The sequence below is a fragment of the Panthera leo genome, chromosome B3 (assembly GCF_018350215.1).
Source record: "Panthera leo isolate Ple1 chromosome B3, P.leo_Ple1_pat1.1, whole genome shotgun sequence".
In the NCBI taxonomy this organism is placed as follows: Eukaryota; Metazoa; Chordata; class Mammalia; order Carnivora; family Felidae; genus Panthera; species Panthera leo.
In genome coordinates this window covers 34,379,682-34,401,552 of record NC_056684.1, presented here as the reverse complement: position 1 = coordinate 34,401,552, position 21,871 = coordinate 34,379,682, and the positions used below count along the sequence as shown (strand labels likewise).

The 21,871-nt window shown below is 42.1% G+C and overlaps 1 protein-coding gene across 1 annotated transcript in view; it reads left to right on the top strand.

The window, feature by feature from the left end:
• THSD4 (thrombospondin type 1 domain containing 4) overlaps window positions 1-21,871 on the top strand; it is a 543,647-nt gene that overhangs the window by 136,455 nt on the left and 385,321 nt on the right. The gene's annotated exons all lie outside the window — the stretch shown is intronic.

Here is a 21,871-nt window from a genome sequence, read left to right as displayed (position 1 = left end):
TTGTGCTTTTGATTTGCATTTCCCTGATGGTTAGTGATGTGGGGCATCTTCTCATGTACATGCTATTTGTGTGTCTTCTTTGGAAAAAATGTTTATTTGAATCTTCAGCTCCAATTTTTAATTGGGTTATTAGTTTTTTTGCTATTGAGTTGTGGGAGTTCCTTATATATTTTGGAAATTAACCCTATATCTGATATATGATTCACCAATATTTTCATCCATTGTGTATGTTGTCTTGTCACTCTGTTGTTTTCTTTGCTATATAGAAGCTTTATTTCTGCTTTTGTGTTGCCTGTGCTTTTGGGGTCATATGCATGAAGTCGTTGCCAAGACCAATGTCATGTAGCTTTTCCCCCTATGTTTTCTTCTAGGGGTTTTATAGTTTCACTTCTCACACTTAAGTCTTTAATTCATTTTGAGTTGATTTTTGTGTATGGTGTAAGATAAGGGTCCAATTTCATTCTTTTGCATATAAATATCCAGTTTTCCTAGCACTGCGTATTGAAGAGGCTGTTCTTTCCCCATTCTGTATTCTTGGCACTCTTGTGGAGGACCAGATGACTTTACATACGTGGTTTAATTTTGGGGCTTTCTATTTTGTTCTATTAGTATATGTTATTGTCTTTATTTCAGTACATTACTGTTTTAATTATGGTAGTTTTGTATTATGTTTTGAAATTGGAAAAGGTGATGCCTCTAGCTTTGTTCTTTCTCAAAATTATTTTGGCTGTTTGGGGTCTCTTGTGGTTCCTTGTGTATTTTAGTACTTTTTTTTCTATTTCTATAAAAATGTAAAAATTTGGGATTTTGATAGTGATTTCATTGAATATGGAGATTTCTTAGAGTAGTGTGAACATCTAAACAATATTAAGTGCTCCGACCCAGAACACAGAATGTCTCTCCATTTGTTTGTGTCTTCCTTAATTTGTCTCATCAGTATTTTGTAGTTTTCAATGTATGCATCTTTCACCTTTTTAGTTAAGTTTATTTCTAAGTTTTGGGGATGTTTTTTGGAACTCTTGCAAATGGGATTGTTTTCCACTTTCCTTTTCAGATAGTTCATTGTTAGTTCATAGTTCATGGAAATGCAACTGATTTTTATATATTAATTTTTTATCCTACAGCTTTACTGAATTTATTTGGTAGTTATAATGGTATTTTGTGGAGTCTTTGTAAGATTGTGTTATTTGCAAACAGGGGCAGTTTTACTTCCTCCTTTCCAATTTGGATGCCTTTAATTTCTTTTTCTTGCCCACTTGCTCTGGCTAGGACTTCCAGTACTATTTTGAATAAAAGTAGCAAGTGAGCAGCCTTGCCTTATTCCTGATCTTAGAGAAATAGCTTTCAGTTTTTCAACATTGCATGTGATATTAGCTATTATGGGTTTTCCACATATAGCCTTTATTATGTTGGGGTAATTTCCTTCTATTCCTAGTTTGTTGAGATTTTTTTCCATGAAAGGGTGTTGAATTTTGTCAAACACCTTTTCTGCATTTATCAAGACATCGTATGATTTTTTATCCTTCATTCTGCTAATGTGGTGAATCGCATTAACTGACTGTTTTATACTGAACCAGCTTTGTGTTACAAGGATAAATCCCAGTTGGTCATGGTGTATTGTCCTTTAAATATTGCTAGCATTTTGTTAAGGATTTTTACATTTGTACTCATCAGAGATATTGGCCTGTAATTTTCTATTCTTGTAGTATCTTTGTTTGGCTTTGGATATCAGGGTAATGCTGGCCTCATAAAATGAGTTTGGAAGTGTTCTCTGCTCTTTAGTTTTTTGGCAAGGATTTGAGAAGAATTGGCATTAATTTTTTCTTAAATGTTTGGTAGCATTCACTGGTGACACCAGCTATCTGGTCCTGGACTTTTCTTAGTTGGGAGGTTTTTTTTATTCTCCTTTAATCTCCTCCTAGTTATAGGTCTGTTCAGACATTTTCTTTCTTCATGATTCAATCTTGATTTTGGTGTTTCTAGGAATTTCTCCATTTCTTCTAGGTTATCCACTTTGTTAGCATATAATTGTTCGCAAGAATCTTGTGATTCTTTTTATTTCTGTGGTATCAGTTGTCGTGTCTCCTCTTTCATTTGATTTTATTTGAGTCTTCTCTTTTTTCCATTACTTTTAAAAATGAGGTGAAATTCACATAACTTGAAGTAAAGCAGTTTCCTCCACATTCTCACCACACTTGTTTCCCCTTTTGAAACAAATTATAGCCATCTTAGTGTGTGTGAAATGGTATATCATTGTGGTTTTGATTCACGTTTTCTGAATGACTAATGATATTGAGATTCTTTTCATGTGCTTTTTGGCCTTTTGTGTATCTTGTCTTGGAGAAATGTTTCCTCAAGTCCTTTGCCCATTAAAAAAAAAAAAGTGTTGTTTTTTTTTTTTATTTTAGAGAGAGAGAGAGAGCAGGGGAGAGGGGCAGAGGAAGAGAGAGAATTTCAAGCAGGCTCCACACTCAGTGCAGAGCCAGGAGCTTTATCCGATGACCCTGGGACCATGACCTGAGCCAAAACCAAGACTTGGATGCTCGCTCAACCAACTGAGCCACCCAGGTGCCCCCCTCCCTGCTTTGCCCATTTTTTAATTGGATTTTTTGTCTTTTTGTTGCTGAGTTGTAAGAGTTCTTTATATATTCTGAATATTAGATCTTTATTGAGTGAATCATTTGCAAATACCTTCTCTTCCCATTTTGAAGGTTGTCTTTCCACTATCCGGATAGTATCCTTTTGGTGCAGAGAAATTTATAATTTTGATGAAGTCCGGTTTATGTATTTTTTTTCTTTGTTGCTCATGATTTGGGGGTCATGTTGAAGAATCCATTGCTAAATCCAAGGACATAAAGATTGACCCCTGTGTTTTCTTTTAAGAATTTCAGTTTTAGCTCTTAAATTTTAGGTTTTTGATCCATTTTGAATAAATTTTTGTATATAGTGTGAGTTAGGGGTTCAGCTTTATTCTTTTGCATGTGGCTCTGCAGTTGTCCCAGCACCATTTGTTGAGACTATTCTCTTGGAATGGTCTCAGGACCCTTGTCCACAGTCAAGTGACTGTGTATATACCAGTTCGTTTCTGGACTCTTAATTCTGTTCTGTTGATCTATATGTGCAGCCTTGTGATAATACCACATTGTCTTCCTTACTGTAGTTTCATAGCAGGTTTTAAAATTGGGAAGTTTGAGTCCTCCAGTTTTGTTCTTTTTCAAGATCCTCTTCCATTATGAACTGGCTATTCCAGTCTTCTGCAGTACCTCCTTAAAAACACACCCATCATTTTGCTGCCCAGCCAGGCTATCAGTTACGTGTACTGTCACAGCAGCTACCCATGTCTGATCTCACTATTTTCTTTGCACCTGACGAGGCTTCATTTCTTTTCCTCTAGGATCCCCTAGATATTCCCTCCTTCAAAATGACAGACTCCACCTCTCTCCTCAATCTGGAGTTTTACACCTAATTTCTCTTTAAGCCTCTGGTCCAGTGCTGACTTTTTCATTTTGATCCCCTCCATGGTTGGGGAAGCAGAATCTTTGTCGTCGGGTCTCGAGGATGACGTTGGCTTCAGGCCTCACTTGTCCCCTTGTGACCATCCAGCCTGGTTAGGGACCCTTATCTCAGGATCCCTCTCAGGGTGTCTGAGACCCTGTTCAGCATCTTCTACCTTCCTCACGTGCCCTGATATTGGGGCTCCTCCCACAGTCTGGATACCTCTGCGTCAGACCTCAGTGAGCCTCTTGGGTTTTATTATAATCAGAATTGTCATTTTTTTTTTTTCAACGTTTTTTATTTATTTTTGGGACAGAGAGAGACAGAGCATGAACGGGGGAGGGGCAGAGAGAGAGGGAGACACAGAATCGGAAACAGGCTCCAGGCTCCGAGCCATCAGCCCAGAGCCTGACACGGGGCTCGAACTCACGGACCGCGAGATCGTGACCTGGCTGAAGTCGGACGCTTAACCGACTGCGCCACCCAGGCGCCCCCAGAATTGTCATTTTTACTGTCATTGCTCTTGTACCTTCCCAGTTCACCCACGTACATACTGTCTCCCCAGAGAGATCAGGTGACCTTCCCAGTTAGGAAGAGTTGAAACCCAAGACAGAACACTCATGTCCTGATGTCAAGTCCAGTGACTCTGTCCTCTTTCTAGATGGCCGTGTTTTCTGTCTGTCTGTTGAGAAAAGCATGGACACTGAATTCAAACAAATGTAGGTTTGATGCTAGCTAAGGCTCTTGCTAACTGCACAAACTTGGGGATATTTCTTAAGCCCTGTGAGCCTCAGATTCTTCATCTATGAAGTGGGGAGAGCAGGGTTGACTTTGTGGGATTAACACTCAAATCAGATGAAATAAGGAATGAAAACTACCTAGCAGAATCCTCGACACAGCTGCTGGATATCTTTAAAAGCCTCCAACCACCTCTCCAGTGATGCCTCCCATCGTGTGGACTTTCCGAAGTCCCCGAGTACTGCATTCCTTCCCAGATGGCCTTCACCCTGGACACCGCCCACTTTGGTGCCAGATGTCTTCATTGTCCCTTCCTTCTGCACCAGCCTGGCACTCTCAGACTCTGCTCTGGCCTTCTGGGAGTCTCTGATCTGAGCTGTCCTTCATCCTGCTGAGCTGGACAATGGGGGATGAGAAACAAAGCAGAAAGATAATGAAAAGAGTGGGAGTGGAGTTGGGTGACTTTTAATGGAACGGTTTTAAATGTTTTACCATAGTTTGAATTTATAAAACTTAGGTCATATTACAGTTTTTAATTTCAAATGTTCGGTCTCTTGATAGGGGCAGGCTAAGGACTGTAGATGTTTTCATATTCTTCAAATATTTGTTCCATGCTATTTAGAGGAAAAGCTGTCCTGGGTGATGGGGGAGATAAGGAATGTCACTGGGGACAACAGCTCCTTCGGTGTTCTGTCCATTTCACTTCTGGCCCCAAACTTGCAGGCCACACTGAGCAAAAGAAAAACAATATGCTTAACAGGAACCACCTACCCAAGGAAGCATTTTGGTGACCAGCTCCTGTCACTTAAGTGTACCTCTTACTGTTGTCATGACTACCACACGCGCCCCTCATCTGAAAAGTTTCAACCATTTACAGATCCTCTTTGAAAGAAGTTCTGGCAAATACTGTTCTCTTTCTCTCCCTCTCTCCAGTTAGGTTTTCCTTATATTTTGGCATCTTTTCAACTTCCTGGCTAGCCTGCCCCTTAATCTGGCACGGGAAGAGATTCTGACCTTTTTAAAAAGCAAGTTTTAAAGCGCGTTGTAGCTGAGGGCCCAGGGTGGGGGTATGGATTCTATAAGAGAAAATTGCTGAGTGTACGTGCTCTCTCTACCCAGAAAGCCCTAAGCTAATGGATGTTAACTCTCACGCTCTCAGGGCATAAGAAATGGAATCTTCATGTAGGGACCTTTTAAATGAAATTTTTCAATGTTTTTATTTATTTTTGAGAGACACAGAGTATGAGTGGGGGAGGGGCAGAGAGAGAGAGGGAGACACAGAATCCTAAACAGGTTCCAGGCTCTGAGCTGTCAGCAAAGAGCCCGACGTGGGGCTCGAACTCGTGAACTGCCAGATCATGACCTGAGCCAAAGTCGAATGCTTAACTGACTGAGCCACCCAGGTGCCCCTGTGTACCTTGTGATAGTTTTTTAAAAATCTCTTTGAAATATATTCTTACATTGGAGCAGTCTGGAACATACTGATAAATTCTCACCCCTAGTATAAATGAGGGCCAAGTTTTCCTATAAGGAAAATTTTTCTCTCTGTAGATGTGTTTCCCTTTAAATACCTAGCAAAATAGACCCTTTCTTAAATGTTATTTTTATCTACTCTGTCCTCAAGGATATACCACTCATATGTATTTTTTTTTTTTTACCTTCAAAAACTACCCAGGTTAACAGAAGAACAGAAACAGCAACTTAAAAAATATATTTGTTTGTTTTATTTATTTTGATAGTGAGAGAGAGAGAGAGAGCAGCGGGGGGCAGAGAGGGAGAGAGAGAATCCCAAGCAAGCTCCACGCCATCAGTACAGAGCCAGACGTGGGGCTCAATCCTGCAAACTGTTATGACCTGAGCTGAAATCAAGAATTGGATGCTTAAACAACTGAGCCACCCAGGCGCCCAGAAATAGCACCTTTAATAGGAATCCGAGGAGTATCTCTCCAGGACGAGGACCTTTTGTCTCAAAGAGGCTTTCAGAGCTGCCCAGGGATGGCAGGGAGCTTGGGATGGTTTACTAATGCTGATTGTTAGAAATTGGCTGAGTTGTTACTTCTAGGCCAGATGCTATGTTCATACAAGTTTCTCATCACTTCTCCCAGTAAATCATTTAGTGCCTGCTCTCGGCAGCATTTGGCTTTTCATAGCCCTAACACTTGTCAGTCCTCCCAAATTTTCCAGGAAGATACTAGTATAAGACTAAGAAGTAACAGTAAAAATCTAGAGAGGATGATGTGTTCTTTTTTATTGTGTTTTCTGCTTTCAGTTTGTGTAATGTCTGGCAGTAGTGAGAATATATGAGAACTCCATTAAGTTCCAAATTAAGAAATCATAAGCCAGATAATAACATAAATGGATTGTGCTGGCAAGTTCTGAGAAAGCAACAAAGTGCCTTGATAAACATCTTCCCAGAGAACCATCTCCCACCTTCTGAATCACAGCCAGGGGAATCTCTTTCTCTGAAAGTTGACCATGGTCCAAAACAGTATCTGTCTAATTGGATAACCCCTTTTAGGACGTGAGTATTTCTAAAGGGAAAGGGAAAATCTGGACAGAGTTTGTTTTATTTAAAATAAGCTGTGCCTTTGCTTCTCTGCTCCCGAGGTTGTTTTTCCCTAAGTACCTAAAACTTTTTTTTCGTTAAAGTTTGGGGAGTTTTGTTGGTGGTGTTAAGTTTTAAAACAGAAATAAGGACTGAAGGTGAAAGAGAAAATATCAGCTCTGATTCCATCACCCAGAAATAACTGCCATTATTATTTGATTGTATGGATTATTTAATTTTTTTAACAAAAACTGAGATCATATAATTTATAATGTTGCTTAGCCTGTATTGCTAGGCTAACAGAGAGCGACTAAGATCATGATTTTTAGTTGCTTCAAATACTCCATTTAATGATGGATCGTCATGTTTTATTAATCACCTACTGATGGCCATCTAGGTTATTTGTGGAATATTGCTATTTTTAAAACAATGCTTCAACAAACATCTTTGAGCATATACTTATATGCATTGAGGATAATAATTTTTTTTTATCTTCGCTGTTCTAAAAAAAATGATATGTCTTCGATTCATTTTGTGCACCTTGCCAGGTTTTCTGGCCATTTATATTCTACTTTTATGAATTGTTTGTTAATGTTTTTTGATAATTACAACTCTTCTTTAGATTTCTATAAAATTTTTATTTACCCTCATTTATTGGGGTGGGAGGTGAAGCCAGGCTCTTTTTTTGGACCCCTTTACCTGGCTCTGAACTCTGGAACAGAAGTTTCTAAACATGCCAGAACACTGAAAATCAATTTCCTGGGGACCTTTACAAATTGCTGTAGCCTGGCCCCCCCTCCCAGGCATTGATTGGTTGGTGAAAGACGGGCCACCACTTAGTAGTATCACTCATCATACGTGCTTCCATGGATACATGTTTTTTCCAGTTTGTTCCACTTATATTTTTTCTTGAGTTTACTCAGTGTCTGTCTGTCTTTTGTTCTGCCTTTCTAAAAATTTCATATCACATCCTAAGCCATTTTCCAAATTGCTTCATTATGTAATAACCATCGTTTGAGGCCTACACAATACCATTTGAGTTTATTGGCAATAACTTATTTAAAAAATATATATAAAGATACGTATTTATAAAATATTTTTTCACATTTATATTTTATGAGATATCTTTTTAAGTTAGTGTATCCTACTAATATGACTCCATTATAATTCCTGTGTAATATGTGTTAATGTCTAGAACAACTGATTACCCTTTATTACTCTGCCTTTTTCCAAGATTCTCTTTACTTTCTGGGCTATCCTTTTTCCAGATTAACCTTAGAGTGAGTCTTGTTCTTTCCTTTGAGAAGTAATTTAATATCTGTTTTTTTAAGTTTATTTATTTATTTTGAGAGAGAGAGAGGGAGGGAGAGAATCCCAAGCAGGCTCCCCACCATCAACATAGAGCCCTATGCAGGGCTTGATCTCATGAACTGTGAGATCATGACCCGAGCTGAAATCAAAGAGTTGGATGCTTAACTAACTGAACCACCCAGGTGCCCCTAATATCCCCTTTATTAACACTTTTCTCGGGGCTACCTGGAGATCTCCTCCTGTAATTTGAGATTCAGTTTGCAACTCAGGGTTTCCAATTTGAATGTGTGCATCAGTGCTTTTGAACCGCGTTCTGTGTGGACACCTGCAAGCTAACTGTCCACTCCTGTAGCCAGTACACCTTGTCAAGAGGAGAGGAAACACCACTCAGTGTTTACGGTACATGACATTAGAAATATGGGGTGTCCGGGGCACCTGGGTGGCTCAGTCGGTTGAGCGTCCGCCTTTGACTCAGGTCATGATCTCGCGGTCTGTGAGTTCAAGTCCCCTGTTGGGCTCTGTGCTGACAGCTCCGAGCCTGGAGCCTGCTTCGGATTCTGTGTCTCCCTCTCTCTCTGGCCCTCCCCCGCTCATGCTCTGTCTCTTTCTCCCTGTCAAAAATAAATAAACATTGGGGCGCCTGGGTGGCGCAGTCGGTTAAGCGTCCGACTTCAGCCAGGTCACGATCTCGCGGTCTGTGAGTTCGAGCCCTGCGTCAGGCTCTGGGCTGATGGCTCGGAGCCTGGAGCCTGTTTCCGATTCTGTGTCTCCCTCTCTCTCTGCCCCTCCCCCGTTCATGCTCTGTCTCTCTCTGTCCCAAAAATAAATAAAAAACGTTGAAAAAAAAAAATAAACATTAAAAAAATATTTAAAGAAATATGGGGTGCCTTTTGATCCCTCCTTCAGCGGGGGCTTGTTGGATGTGACCTCTGCTGCCTGATATCCATACTGATCTGCCACAGCAACTCCAGAATGCTTTGATTTTACGGTCAGGCAAGAACTAGAGGGTCTGTCTATTGGAGCAGCATTAGAACTAATTTATTTGGGGACATACTTCCGAAGACTGAGGTTCAAAGTGGTAGGTTCAAACCCAGCAAATCTTTTCTGCGTACAAGACATGAGCTTTCAAGTATCATTGTCCGAGTCTCCCTTCCCTAGTAAGGTTTTCAGTCCTTGTTTGAGGGAATCCCACGGGCCTGAGGATACACAGACACAGAGGATACATAGATACATTCTACACCCGGTTGGAGAGAACACCAGAAGTGGTGGAAGGTGGAGGTAGGCAAGAACAGAGCTGAGACCCAAAGAGAGAAGTCAAACTCCGATGACCCCAAGAGGGATGGGCAATGAGTCACAAGAACCAAAAGGTCCAGAAACAGGCACTGAAGCCAGAATGCAGCTGGAAAGGCCATAGTCAAGGAGGTGAGAAGAGCAGGGCCAGCAGTCCTATCCAAAGGGGAGGCTCTGGGCTGCTGCTTGGTGCACACCACCTGCCAAGGGCCTGCTAACATCCAAGATCCAATGGGAGGGCTTGGGGCTGCCCAGGGGAATGTGGTAAGGCAACAGGTAAGGAAGATTCAGGGCTGCTGTCTCCAGACACACTCCTACCTGTGCTGAGCCCAGTGGGCACATCCCTTCTTTGAGCCAGCCAATGTCTCCTTGGCTGAAGGAAAGTGACACTGAATGATGTCAGTCACTTACCTTCATCTGATCAAGATGGTACCCATTTCCCCCTTATTGGAACACCATGGCCCCCGATCTGCTATGCCTTCTGGCTCCTCATTCAGCCCCCCTTCCTCTACCACTCTGCACAGGGGGCTCAGGAGCCCACCCTTCCCTGTGAGGCCTCGGTTTGGCCCTAGAGATGGCAGTCTGCATTTGAAGAATATCACGTGCAGCTCTAGGTCTGCTGACCCCTGACGTAAGGTCTGCATTTATGAGTTGTGTACCTCTTACAACTCTTGCTGTTCTGGTTCCTGAACCCCCTCATCCAGGAGGAGACTCTGATCTGCCAGTTCTGGGAGAAACACCAGGATCTGTGTTTGGAAAGCCTCCCCAAGTGATTCTGGCAGTCAGCACATATGGGCGTCACTGGTTCCAGGCACCTGTACGTCCCCTGTCAGCCGGGACAGTGGCTGAGCTCCTGGCAAGGCCCACGTAGACTCAGATTAGAGAGCTATAGGGCAGGAGGCAGGCAGTCAGCATGGGCTGTTTTTACAAATCTCTGGCAGACACTCTTGTCTGCTTTGGCTAAAGAGGGAATGGGGAGGCAGATGATAAATCGCCTCTAAAGTTGTCATGAATAATATGATATGTGCTAGCTCATAAATGTGGTACTCATACAAGCCAGTTCTGTGGGTAAAGCAGTACAGTTTAGATGAGTTTCTACTTTCTTGTTTCTGTTTTTGTAGGAAGAACCAAGGCTGTGGGCCTGATAGGAATTCGTATTGGGTCTTGACTGTGTCACCTCTTCCAGAACCCTCCCTTTCAGGTTTTTCCATGTCACTATTGATACTCCTTCCCTGGAGTCTTGCATTTAGTACCATACACCTGGGTGACACTGCCTCATCACTGGGTGCTGTGCTGGTACCTGGGAACCTCAGGGAGGATATTTTACTGGTGTTCTAGGTTGGTCCTAGCCTAACATTGTGACTCTGGTGTGCTGACTGCAGCGACATTTACCTAGAGAACACCACCAGGCAGATGTGGAAGGTCCTCTGTCACTCACTGGCTGTTAATACCTCTAGATCCCTCTTAGTTGCTTCTCATACTAGAAACTTTGGGCCGCTCCGTTTTGGTTCACAAAGACCCCTTTGCTTGGATCCAGAGCAGCCTCCTTTGGATCCCTTTGCCTGGTTGGCTCCAGATGGGCTTTCAGGATCCGACAGTAAAGAGTGGAGAAGGGGATGTCTCTGGGGAAGAGTACTCCAGGGCTGCAGAGCAGAGCTGGCTCCAGTTGCCTGTTCCATATTTTCCATCCGTGGGTAGGATGCCTCCCACGGTGGCAGCTCATTCCAGAAACCACCCAGGAGAGGAACTTGCTCTAGAAGGCAGTCCAAAAGGACTGTCATGCAAAGGCCAGGACCTCTCATGCTCTGTGAAACATGAAAAATCCCACCCCATCTGGCTGTGACTGTCTAGGCCACCCCTCCCACGTGAGGCATGAAGGGAGAGAGCCTTGCGCTTCTATGGAGGTTGGGTGGTGCCTTGGCAATTGTTACTCCAGACCCTGCATCCTCCTGGAGTTCAAGGCGAACATCACTATTCTGAAGTTGGCCATAGTGAGAACGGTGTTTCTTTCCCAGTGTTCTATCTCCAGTGTGGTTATAATGTCTGCATATTTAAAAATGCGTTTGGCAGTAAATTTTTCAGCCTTATCACTGAAATTTCAGCTCAAATTCTCTTTCTTCCTTTTTTTGTGTCTTGCTCAATTTGAGGATTATATCCGTATTTCCCCTTGGGAACATGGAAGAACATTACCTAAGAACCTTGAACTTATTTTCCACGAACTCAGGTGCTATAATTTGGAAGTAACCAAAATGCATACTTGCCCCATCTCAGATAATTAATCTCCCTAACAGACTTGTGGATTTATGCAAAAAGAGCGGTAGAATATAAAAGATCATTAATCATCCTGGCATCATGATCTCATGTTGTTATGAAATAAATATGCCTACTAAATGGATCCAGATGCTATCAGATACATGTGTCCAATGAAGACTATTTTCTCTCCTTGGCTCGGGCAATAAACACACCAGGCTTTTTTGTAACACCTTTCTTCCATCCATCACCAGTGGTCCCACACATATTTTTTGAATCCCCGACCACTCTGTTGCTGGTGAAAGGTGGGTAAGTGTTTTCTGATAAGGATTCTGGGGAAAACCCCAAGGAGGTAGGAGACAGGTCCCCATGACCCAGAGCTGATGGATGATAGGGGAATGAAAATTACACGGCAAATCATCTACCAGCCTGGAACCAAGAAGTTTTTCCTTATTAATCTTCTTTCCCCAAACATCAAAGAACGAATTCCAACCCAAGACATTACCAGTCCTCAGAGGACACACTTGTGTATTTGCGGACCCCCTGCAATCTGCCATGTAAGGACCGAATGATAGAAAGATGAAGACACATGCAATTACCATCCAACACTGCATTCTTGATGTGGGTGAGCTGCCTTCCCAAGACCACCCCCAGGAGTTGGCTGCAGGACTGGATATCAGAGGGGCTCACTGTGAGAGAAGATGGAGCTCATCGTGAGCCAAGAGCAGTGGTTAACTGGGGTTACACCTATAGGTTCCAATCTTGTGACTTTCAAAGGTTTTCTATCTTTCTGACTCTGTTTTCTTTACTCGTGAACTTTGAGTTGCTGGGAGAATTAATGAGGTTGTTACTATAAACTGCCCAGCACCTAGGATGTAGCTACAATGTGGGAGCTTTAAAAGAGTCCCACCAATGCAGAATGAGGTTTTCCAGGAGAAGTATTGGAGGAAAAGCTGTTTAATGGCAGAGGGATGCTTACACGTGCCACTAGCCACAGGGCCTGCTCTGCTGAGAAAGGCCTCCCCTCATGGCTGGCTCCAAATCTATCTTGGAGTCCCTGGTCCTCTGGGTCCTGGAGTTGGACAGTTTGCCACCACTGCCACACTGGCAACGTGCACACCTTCCGGTTAACACTGGAGGACCTACGACATGGCCTACTTTGCCCCTCGAACAGAACTATAAGAGCTTGAGGGCTTAAAGATAAGGAGGGAGGTGGAGGGAATTATATACTTATTGTTGCCTTCTCTTATGGCCAGCCCCTTGCTAGATAATTCAAATACTTTGTCTCATTTTTATCCTCATAACAACCCTGAGGTGTGTGATGATCAGCACATCTGGGGAAACCGAGGTCGCACTCGAGTTTATCTTCCTTAAAAGCCTGTACCCATTCCAATATACCTTCCTGCTTCTCAGGTACTTTTACTAAGACAATAAGGGAAGCAAAGCATCACACACGCAGAAAGGTTCACAGGACAAAGAGGTGTTTTTTTGTTTTTTTTTTTGAAACAAACATGCTTGTGTTTTGCTGAATATGGGTTTCCATTTCCCTGAATGAACAGTATTTCTCAATGGAGTGCTTGAAAGAGTGGACCTCTGAAATCCTGCCTGAAAGGGAACTCTGTGGTCAAATACAGTTGGGAGTGCTGTGTGTGATTTTCCTATCTTAACAATTCAGAGTGCAGATTAGCACATTAAAACCTCTGAGAATGTCCCGCAGTTCAAAACAACAAAAAAGAGTTGTAATTGTTTAATCCAATGTCTTCCAACCATATTGTTGATCTCTGTATGGTCTGTGAAACACGTATTAATATCCTGTCGTGTCTCCTAATTGGAGATAAGAGTCTTCAAGTCAAGCATAAATTTCTTAGATTTCTAAGTTGGTGCTGTTTTCAAGTCTGGAAAGATATTTAGGCTCCCTGCCATAAATATGGCATGCCCCACGCTCTCTCCGGGCCTTGCTCTGTGGCCATCCCTCAGATCCTACTCTTGAGGAAACCATGTTTCTTCCAGGCTTTGGGATAACTTTGCCTCCTTTGTTTCTTGAGGATTCTCTGGAGTTGTGGTCTGGGAAAGTTGCTTTTCTTGACTGAAACCCCTTTTCCACTAGCCGGTCGTTAAGGCTGGCTGAGTAAATGCACTCAGGACCTCCAGCCATCCTAGTGGGGGTGAAGTGGTGTCTCATTGTGGTTTCATTTTGCTTTTCCTTACTCACTAATGAGGTTGAATACCTTTCATTTGTATGTCTTTTTTGGAGAAATATCTATTCAAATACTTGGCCCGTTTAAAAATTGTATTGTCTTTTTATTGTTAAGTTGTAAGAATTCTTTTACATAGTCTAGATATCAGTTATATGCTTTGCAAACATTTCCTCCTATTTTGTGGGTCATCTTTTAGCTTTCTTTATGGTGTCCTTTGAAGCACAGAAGTTTTTTTTTTTTTTTTCATGAAGTCCAATTTATACATTTTTTTTTTCTTTTGCTACATGTGCATCTTGTGCCATATTTTAAAGTCCACTGCCTCAGGGTGCCTGGGTGACTCAGTCGGCTAAGCATCCAACTTCAGCTTGGGTTATGATCTCACAGCTCATGAGTTCAAGCCCTGCATCAGGCTCTATGCTGACAGCTCAGAGCCTGGAGCCTGCTTTGGATTCTGTCTCCCTTTCTCTACCCCTCCCCCACTTGCATTCTCTCTCTCTCTCTCTCTCTCTCAAAAATAAACATTAAAAATAAAATAAAATAAAATAAAATAAAATAAAATAAAATAAAATAAAATAAAATCCACTGCCTAATCCATGGTCATGAAAATTTATACCTATATTTGCCTCTAAGATTTTCTACTTTTAATTTTTATATTTATTATCTCTTTGATACATTTTGAGTTAATATTTGTAAATGGTGTGAGGAAGGGGTCAAACATGATTCTTTTGCATGTGGATATCCAGTTGTCCCAGAACCATCTGTTGAAAAGACTATTATTCTCCCGTTGAATGATTTTGGCCCCTTTGTTGATAATCCGTTGATCATCAATATGTGGGTTTACTTCACCTTTTTATTTTTTCTCCTTTCTTCTTAACAAAAAGATATGCTTGATGGATTAATGGGTGGTATGCAGGCCCTGCTACACTAACAACGCAGGCTACCCAGAACAGCCCCAATGCTGATCTCCTACTTTGCTCTCTGCCGCATGTACAGTCAAACAGACCTCCCAGCTATCGATGGCTCCCCACCTATGTAGCTTGTCTTCACCCTGAAAATATTAACTATTCATATAACTCCTAAAATACAACTGTTATCAGCTTTGAGGGAGAACTGTAGCTGATAGACCATAGAACGATTATCAGCCCAGTCACTAACTCTAGAATCACTGTCATTTAGGGCAGTGGTTTCCAAATAGTGGTCCTTGGAGCTCTGCGTCTTTTAATCCAAATAGTTCTGCTCTTAAATATTTACCTATCTATCTACCTAGCTTGATTTTATTTTAAGAACCGAACACAGACTTTATGACTATCTCATGCCGTGGGATTGGGAGAGATTCTTTAGAAACCAGGTATCACTAAGCTGAAAGGATGCTGGAACATTGTATGGCTGTCCTCCACCACAGCATGCCAACAACTGTCCCTCTCACGTTATGTCAGTTCAAGTTTAGTTCAGCATTAAGAAGCAGAGACCCAAAACAAAGGGGTTTAAACAAGATAGAAGTGGATTTCTTTCTTACTTAAAAATCCAGAGGAAGATAATCTGATGCTGGTGTGACGGCTCTGCTTCATAAAGTCTCCCAAGATCCAGAACCTTCCACCTCATCACTCTTCCATCCCTAGAATTGGGTCCTAATTTTTAGATTCCAAGACGCAATTGGAGTTCCAGGCATCACATTTTAAGTTCAGGCAGTAGGATATTGACAAAGAAAGGAGAGTAATGAGCAAAGGGCATAGACCTGCCTTTTTTAACGTTGATCTCCAGGAAGTTGTCATATAACACTTCCACTTATACTCCATCCACCAGAAAGGCATCTTGTGGCCACACCTAGCTGCAAGGAAGGCCCAGAAACGTAGTCCTGCGAGGGGGCAGCCATAAGCTCTTCTAAAAATTCTGTTATTATGGAAGATCATGGATTTTGGAAGACATCCAACATTCTCTGACACGCCCATAATTTGAATAACTCCTAGAATCCAGCCTCTTCCAAGAAATTGCTTGAACTGATGAGAAAAGTGCTGTGCTCTTACCCTTCTTAGTCGAATCCAAGGATTTCCTGATTTGCTTTCTAACTGGCCACTTGGCCTTGCCTTCCATCTCCACACATCCGCTTTCAAGACTTATAATGATGAACCTAGCATCATGTATTGAAGTCATGTTTCTCTTTTGTGCGTGTGTGTACTGTAATAAAATCTGTTTCCATCTCAGTAAATGGCATCACTGTCTACCCAGTTGCTCAAGCCAAACACTTAGAAGTCAACAGTTAGGAGTCAAGGCCAGCCTTCCTCTCATTGTTCATGTTCAGTCCGTCCACAAGTCCTATCTTCTCCACCTCCCACATACATCCTGCGTCTGGCCTCTCCCACCTCTGTGCTTCCACCCTGGTGCACACCATCACCAGGACTTGTCGGGGCTGCTGCAGACACCCTCCCAAGGGGCCTCCTTGCTTTCACCTTCACCAGCTCCTCCCCACAGTCTGTTCTCCACACAGCGTGGCTGGCAGTTATTGTTTGTGATGCCGCCCTGCCTCAGACCCTCCGTGGCCTTCTTGTGAGCTTAGGAGAAAACCCAGAATTTTCTTTGTTTCTATGACCTCTGTCCTGGGCAGAATTATACGCCCCGCCCAGATCCATATATTGAAGCCCTCACCCCCAGTAGCTCAGAATGTGACTATATTTGGAGACAGGTAGGTAATTAAGAAGAGGCCTTTAGGGATGGGCCCTAATCCAGTCTGAGTGGTGTCCTGATAAGAGATTAGGACACACACAGAGAGACACAGGGATGAGTGTGCACAGAGAGGTAGCCATGTAAAGTGGCATCTACAGGGTGGCCATCTGCAAGCCAAGGAGAGAGGCCTCAGACGAAGTCAACCCTGCCGGTACCTTCAGCTTGGACTTCCGGGCTCCAGAACCGTGAAAAATAAATTCGTGTTGCTTAAGGCCCCCAGTCTGTGGCATTCGCTATGGCAGTCCCAGCACGCTAATACAACCTCCTGTGCCACACATGATCGATGCCTCTGGCCTCATACCACCTTCTCCCTCTTTCACTCCACTGCAGCCACACGGGTGTCTTTCTGCATTCTCCTGGCAGGACCTTTGCACTTGCTGGTCATGCTCGTTGGAATGATCCGACCTCCAGATCTTCTTATGGTTCCCTCCTTGTCATTCAGGCCTCACTTCAGAGTCACCTCCTTTAAGAGGCCTTAGCTATCATACCCCACCACTCTGTCGCGTCACCCTGTTTATTTTCTTCAGAGCACTTGCAACCGTCTGAAATTTATTGAGTAGGCTTACTTATTTGCAGGAACGAAAGCCCCATGAGAACAGGGTCTTCCTCTACCTTGCTCACTGCCATATCCCCACCAGCTAGAACACCACCTGACACATGAGGGGGCTCCATAAATATTCATTGGGATGAATGAGTAGGTGTATGATCAAATTAGTTTTAATATACAGATAATTTCAGAAGTTTTTAAGTATTGCTTTGAGGGGAGGAATAACTCCATCTTTTGCAATAGTTTCTTAGGAGAACCATGTCATTTTTGACTTTTCAACTTGTCATACTTACCCTTGCCCCCAAGCAGCTCCTGGCTGTGGTATACACACTTCCCTCCATCTCAGCAGATTAGTATGATCCCAGCTCTCTGAGGCTTTGCTGCCATTACTAGTTTCATTTTTCTATATGACTCTCTTTTTAGCTGAATTCTCTCTACTAGAACAAAGACTCAGGTAGCGAGAAAAAATATAGCACAGGTTTCTAACAGAAGCAAATGAAAGCTATCATTTGAATTGGGGCCAATGGGCGCACCTGGGTGGCTCAGTCAGTTAAGCGTCCAACTTTGGCTCAGGTCATGATCTCATGGCTCGTGAGTTCAAACCCTGCATGGGGCCCTGTGCTGACAGCTCAAAGCCTGGAGTCGGCTTCAGAGTCTTTGTCTCTGTCTGCCTCCCCCCCCCTGCACCCCGCCATTCATTCTCTTTCTGTCTTTCTGTGTCTCTCTCAAAAAATAAACATTAACATTTTTTTTTAAATTTTTTAAAATGTTTATTCATTTTTTGATAGCTGGAAACAGAGCATGAGTGGGGGAGGGACAGAGAGAGAGAGGCAGACACAGAATCCAAAGCAGGCTCCAGGCTCTGGGCTGTCAGCATAGACCACAACACAGGGCTTAAACCCACCAACTGTGATGTGAGATCGTGACCTGAGCTGAAGTCGGACCCTTAACTGACTAAGATACCCAGGTGCTCTAACATTAAAAAATTTTTAGTTAGCTCTAATGGAAATGTTGAATTACTATTTAGTGTAACGCTGTACGTTAACAGGAATTAAAATTAAACATTAAAAAAAATAAATTCGCTCTAAGTGTCCTAATACAGATGACTAGGCATATAGAGGCTTTTACTAAGGGGTTCTTCTGTCTGCAGGGGTTTTGAATAAAAACTTGCTGAAAGTCCTATGCTTTTCCCATCTTCTTCAGAGAATATTGACCCTAAGAATGTTTTTGGATGAGTTAGAAAGGCTCGTCTTAGTCATATGATCATAGCTCTTTTTAAAGGTTTGGTAACAGTCACGGTTTATTGGGAAAGAGATTGAATGTCTCCCTTTAGGTTGGGAGCAGGGAGACCTTGTTTATTGTTTGTTAGCGTGTTTGTTTGTTTTGAACAGGTGGATTTCGTTGTAGAGGTACTTGACTGGAAGTATAGTTGGGACATTAAAGAAGAACGATTGAGCAGAAATTGGAGATGTGAGAACCAAAAGTGGGATAGAGGCCAGGAATGGCAACAGGGATAAATTACTGTTAACAGAATCAGGGGGTGTGTGGCTTCAGTCCTAGCCAAGAGCTTGTCTTGGAACCAGATTCCCATACAGGCTGAATGTCAGACCTGAGAATTTTAGAAATGTACTGGAAGTATTTACCAATAAATGCCTACCTTTGTTAGTTTTGCTTTGTACCACCAAGGATGATTTCTGCCTCGTATGGAAAACTGTTGGTTTGTCCCCAGAGAGTTTTATCCCCATTTCCAGACCAGTCTCTGCTTAAAAATGGCCTATGAGTCTACATAAAAGGAATAACATGAAATCAACACGAAGGTTATATTTTCCTTGTTTGAATTCTGTTAACACTGCTTTAATCACAAGATCTTGGAAGAGTCCTTCAGTTTTAAAACGTATTTGATGACATTTGTGAACATGGCTCTAGCTAAAGGAATCCAATCTCTGTACAAATGAGAGATACTGAAATATTGTGGGATCTGTTCAAAAGGACTTTCATTTTGAAATTTCACATCTAAGTTTCATTTCAAAGTTGGATATCTGTGTACTTTACCAGCACCACATTTCTGTTCTTTGGGAAACGTTTAGAGGCGGAATCATGTGCTCTCCATCCATTATATTGTACACTTTCAAGATGGCGCCATATTTTAGGTGATCACCATATTGTAGCCCTTGTAATCCCTGAGTAAGTTTTCCAAGAAAGGATTGTATTGAACACAGTGATTAAATATTTACACGATTGGCTGATGTTTAGTTACATTAAAACTTACAGGGCATCTTGCAGCAAATCTTCAGTTTGTTGTTTCAGTGATAACTGTTTGAAGATTCTTTTCGGTAATAACCCCAGAATTTGTATTATGGCTTCTTAACAGGTTTTTAAGAGTAAAGGACCAGATGCATAGGAAGGAGAGATATTTCTAGAGCCTGCTGAAAATTTCTGGGCCGAATTGTCTTTTTTTTTTTTTTTTATGATAGCAAGGCAAAGAATAAATAGAATTAAGACCATGAGAAAGCCTTTGTTTAACACACTGGCCAACAGAAATTACCTTTTGACTTTAGCAATAATGGGATCCTATGCAGCTGCTGAAGGAGAAACAAGATGTGCCCATTGACGCTTGTGCCAAGTAACTGGCGGCAGCGTCTCTTTGGTTTGCCTGGTCAGGCTTCTGCCAGGTGTGCAAACGTAACCTACAAGTGTCATATGCTTTGCTGGGCTAAGTGACGGGGCTGTGTGATGGCCACGCATACTCCCTCGTGCAACCAGCTTTCTCTGTGCGGACCATGTTCTTTTCTCCAGTTGCCTTAATTTTGTAGTAAGTGTGCTGAAATTGGACAAGACAGCAAGGTCAGAAAAAAGGAGCGCTGTCAGAACAGGAGGGAGGGAGGCTGGGTAGCCACGCTGGCGGCGCCCCTAGAAAGAGGTTGCTTGTCCCAACCCAGCACCGCAGAGTCTGGTTCTCCTCTACAGAGGCGGACGTCAGATGTTAGTGGCTTGGATTACATGAACTCTAAATGACTGAGAGTAGTACGTGCAACTACTCGGTGACCCAAAGACTCATGGTAGCTCGTCCCCACATTCTTCTACCTAGAGGAATAACGTGTAGGGAAAGCCAGTTATTATTCTGCTTGAAGAGCAAGTTGTCCTTGCATATGATGTAATCAACATGTGCTGTTTTGCTGGACAAGGATAACTGAAGTGTGAGTTGGCAACCAAGCCCTACCACTTACAGTGTGCAACTTTGCGTAATCTTATTAAATTTGCAGAGTCTCGGTTCTTAAACAAAACAAACAAGCAAAAAAAAAAAAAAAAAAAAAACCCAAAAACCAAAAACCAAAAAACAGGAGAGCTAGAAACCAAAAAACAAACTCTTAACTATAGACTACACACAGATGGTTACCAGAGGGGAGACACGTGGGGATGGGTGAAACAGATGAAGGGGATTAAACGCACACTTATCTTGATGAGCAATGAGTTATGTGTAGAATTGTTCAATCACTATACTGTACCCCTGCAACAAATATAACACCGTGTGTCAACTGGAGTTAAAATAAAAACTTAGTAGAATAGAATAGCATAGCATAGCATAGCATAGCATAGCATAGCATAGCATAGCATAGAATGCAATAGAATGCAATAGAATGCAATAGAATAGAATACAATAGAATAACTTATCCACAGATCTGGACCTTTCTACTCTTACATTCTTATTACTTAAAGTAGAACATTTTAAATGTAGAGCAAAGTACAGAAAATAATACAACATGATATACTCACCACTGATATGTAACGCATGCTGCCATTTTTTTTTATTTAATACAAATGTTTAAAGATACAGAAGTAGCCAAAAGCTGCTTCATCATTTCTTCTTCTTCCTCAACCACCTCAACAGAAACTACTGCACTGAAGGCAAGGAATATTTTTCTCTGCATGTTTTTGTGGCTTATGACTTGTGTACACCCCCTAAACAATGTATGTGGTATTTGTTCGATGTATTTTAAAAATATCATGTTGTACGCAACTCGAAGTTGAAATTTGCCTTTGTCAATGCATTCAAACCTAATTCACTCCTACTATATCATATCTGAGTGTGTAAGCACGTCACGGTTTGTTTATCTGTTCCCATGCTGATGGGACATATGTGCTATTTTCATTTCTTAGCCTCAGCACACAATGCGTCCTTCTATGTGTGAGTGAATTGAGCACACGCTAACTTTTGGTCAATTATGTGTGTTGCATATAATTTCTTCTAAACCCCTTTTGCATAGGGCCAGATAGTAAATACTTTAGGCATGGCAGCCCACAGAGTCTCTGGTGCAACTCTCTAACTCTGTCATTGTAGCATGAGAGCAGCCACAGGCAACACATAAGCAGATAAGCATGGCTGTATTCCCGTAAAACTTCATTCACACAAAACAGGCAGAGGGCCAGATTTGGGCCCATGGGCTATAGCTGGCTGTCCCTTGTTCTAGATTATTGTTTGTCTTTTTGTTTGTGAAGGCTTTTGCCATGCTGAACTTTTATTTGAATGTAATCAGTTTTCTTCCAATCTTTTCCTATTTGGTTGTGCTTTTGTGTCCAGTTCAAGATGTTTTTCCCTAGTGCTTGTATTAAATACTTTGTCCTGTTTATACCTCGAAAAGCTTTAAGGTTTTGCTTTTTACATTTCAGTTTTCAGTTGGCCTGGAATTATTTTTGTGTGATGTGAACCATGAATCCAGGTTTTTTTTTTTTTATGTTTATTCATTTTTGAGAGACAGAGTGCGAGCAGGGGAGGGG